The sequence below is a fragment of the Enhydra lutris genome, unplaced genomic scaffold (assembly GCF_002288905.1).
Source record: "Enhydra lutris kenyoni isolate GAN:26980312 unplaced genomic scaffold, ASM228890v2 scaffoldscaffold32, whole genome shotgun sequence".
Taxonomy (NCBI): Eukaryota; Metazoa; Chordata; class Mammalia; order Carnivora; family Mustelidae; genus Enhydra; species Enhydra lutris.
Genome location: NW_019154116.1, coordinates 14,416,447 through 14,419,884, shown reverse-complemented (window position 1 = coordinate 14,419,884; position 3,438 = coordinate 14,416,447). Strand labels below are relative to the sequence as shown.

At 48.6% G+C, this 3,438-nt stretch overlaps 1 pseudogene; it reads right to left on the bottom strand.

The window, feature by feature from the left end:
- Positions 1 to 219: 219 nt before the first annotated feature.
- Positions 220 to 1,281, bottom strand: LOC111153384 (annotated as a pseudogene).
- Between the last annotated feature and the right edge of the window lie 2,157 nt (positions 1,282 to 3,438).

Genomic DNA, 3,438 nt, shown 5'->3' with positions numbered 1-3,438 from the left:
AATACTTTCTTTTTAATTCCAGAAAATACAATTTTATTAACCCAGTAAGTGAGGACCCCATCCCTTTCTACACCCATCCCCCTCAAAAGGATAGGGTTGGGTAAGGGAGAAAGAAACCTGGGGTGGAAATGTCCCCTATCCCTCAAAGGGGAAGACAGAAAGGAGGAAGAGGGACTGCGCAATTAGGTCTCAAGAGGAGAGGGGAGCTGGAGAAGGGTATCAGATCAGGACCACAGCAGAAGAGGAAGAAGAGGATGGAGATGGTGATGGAGCTATTGAAGACCCAGGAAAAACAAGGGGGGCTGGGGCTAGGGAGCCAAAGGATGTGGGAAGTGTGAGGCTGGAGCCCAGAAGGGGGGTCCGTTCTGTGGCAGGGTGGTCCCTTGGCTCCCCTTCTTCATCACCCTCTTGCCCCTGAGTTGCTTCCTCCTGCTCCCCTTCTCCGGGACCCCTGTGAACAGGCTGCTTGCAGATGGGGCAGGTCTTCCGGGTCTGAGTGAGCCAGGGGTCCACACAGCGGCTGTGATAAGCATGAGCACAGGGAAGTACCCTCAGCTTGTCTCCATCCTCATATTCGTCCAGGCAGATGGCACAGACGTCGTACTGGTCTCCCTTCTGATAGTCATGTATAGGAATCTGCTTCAGTTGCTCTTTGGTCAGCCGATTCTGCTGGAGCTGTTTCTGGTGCTGGATTAAACGAACTATCAGCCCTGCTCCCATGGCCAAAATCAGCAGTCCCATAAACCCTGTGAAAGGGATGAGGCAATAGCCCAGGAGGAAGTTACTGTCTGGGACCAGGAGCACTTGAGCTCCCTTCTCATAGACGAAGAGAGCACGCAGGTACTTGGAACTCCTTTCCCCAATAAACACAGACGGGATCCAGATCTGCTGCTGGATTTCCTCACTGTTCCACACCATATTCAGAAGTTCGTTGGAATTTACATTGTGTACCACAGCTGCACCATACCCAGCCTTCTGAACGTTTAGGACCTTGAGATCAAAGTTGCAGTCGAATCTCCGAAGAAGTGCAATAAAGACTGACCCGTTGACCGCAGCTGGGGGTGGCGAGGCAACGGGGCTGCAGGCGTTGGCCGGCTGAGCCTCCACAAGGAACCCCTGAAGTCCCTCATGGCTCAAGGCAGATCCAAAGAGAGCTGGAAGGTCTGCAAAGTCCATGCTGTTATTGTGGTCAGAAATCGCTCGAACGAGCCCCTGGACGGGGGCCGCTCCCCACAGCAAAGTGGCCACAAGCGTGCAAAGCAGGAAGGCCGCTGGGTGCATGGCGGAGGGGGAAGCCGCGTCTGGTAGCAGACGCAGAAGGTGGATTCTGTGCCCTCTCTGCCCTTCCTTCAATGTCCCAGGAGTCCAGACATCCCCAGGCCCCACTCCCCAGCTACATAGGGGCGTGAGGCAGGAACCGCAGCTCCGAAAATGAGATATCCAACAGGTTCAGCAGAGGTAGTGGCGGAGACACTAAGAGTATTCTTTTCTACTATAAGGATGCAACAAGGAAAGGGAGCAAAGGCAAGCACAAATGACAGATAAACTGGAAAAGCAGGAAAGGCCAAGGAGACGGGACCTCCAGCCAAGGGGCCGGCTTCCTGTTTCCCGGAAAAAACGGTTTCCCACAGTGAAAATCGGTGCCCTATCAGCACAGGGCCTGATCTCAAGATGAAGGACTTCCGGTCCTCCTCTGCTCCCTGTGGTTGCTGGGGCTGTGGTATCTTCAGGTCTCGCGAGAGTGTTCCCCACTCTTCCATCCCACCCGCTGAAAGCTTAGCACGCCTATCGCGAGAAGTCTTACTGGCTTATCTGATACCCCGGAAGTGACTATGAAGGAGGCCACAGTAAAAAAAATTTCAATATTACTTTCAATGTAGGTTTTATTGCCGATGAGTTCAATGTAAGAGTGCACATCAGTATCTACAAGTGTGAGTTCTTTGTTGGCCTACTGAATAGGGGGAGGGGGAGGAGCGAGTGTGTGAAATCTGAGATAATTCACAAACGCCCCAATATCATACGGATAACCAAGGATCAAAAGTGTTTAACATTTTAATAATTTTATCCCAGTAACTCAGTACAATCTTTTAAACTAATAAGCTTCTATTTCCATTCCAGCTATGACATGAATGGAAATTCTTATCTCCATAAAATCTTACTTCTTTATGAGGACCAGTTCAGGCTAGAAGTTAACCGCTGGGTGTTTGGATGGTAAATTTTTCTAACCCATTGTAGAGGCCCGGAGAATATGCTATGGATTCCAATCCCCATGACCAAGGAAATCACTGGATTATTAAATCATGGGAAACCAAGATAGATTTTTTCTTATCGGCCCATTTACAACATGAAGAAATATCCATTGGTTCTTAGACTTGACATTTCCTTACAGCTACTCTTTCTGTCTTTAAGGGTAATACCTAGAAGTCAAAACCTAGATTAGAAAAGGAAATTATAGACCGCTTTAAATAAAGATGTGCTTGATTGGCCAGGTCAGAAATGGAAAGGTTTTATTCTGAGCACCCTGCCCTCCAGAACTGGGTGGCCACCTTCTCACATGATGGGAGTATCCTGCCATTTTTGTACCACTGGTGCCCTATGCCAAAATGTTCTTTCAGACTTGTTTCATCTCCATATCCCTGTGTTTTCCAATTTGGGAGTGTGACAGGTTATCACAGGCCATTCTTCCTGCTTCAGCTTAATCTTGCTAAGGTAAAGCACAAAACAATAAGCTTTAAGTACACTTACTTTCGAAGACAGATGCTAAAGCACTCCTTCAGGATTTTTTAAGTGGAGTGGAGGAGAGGCGACAGCAGTCCCACACTGGTCCTGCTGGTGTGAGCTGGTTGCTGACCTCAGTCTAAAAAGATTGAAGGACTGAGAAGATCTCTTCAGAGTGAGTTATCAGTGAGCTATGTTGGCCCACACACACCCATGGGGAAGCAGAGGTGATGTTTCCCCTTAATCTCAAGCCAAAAGAAAGTGACTTGAGAAATTCAAGGCCTACAGAAAAAGAGAAGGGAGTGTATTAGGTCAAGCTGCATTTCCATGGCCAGAGAAGTTTCTCAAAATCCAAACACAGACCTTGCCACGGGATGCCCTTAAAAAGACATCCCTTGAAGGGTTCTATCTGAAAAGGCAGAGGGAAGCCAAAACAGAGAGTGGGTACTAGAACAAACCTAAGGGTGGAGGAGGAGTCACAGGTGACCAGCCCACAGAAGACACTGTCTTCATCAGTTGAGACGCAGAGAAACTTCAGAAGAAAATACTGCCAAGAAATACACAAAAACTCTCACTGTGTAAGAGTAAAGGGATAAGTTTGGGATGATTCGCTATGCCAACAGACACCCATTCCACATCGCTGCTGCACCAGCCACTTGTGCTTATTCCCCCTGAGGCCAGTCCTAGAGAGGTAAAGAGCAAAAGCTAACCAGAGCAGGA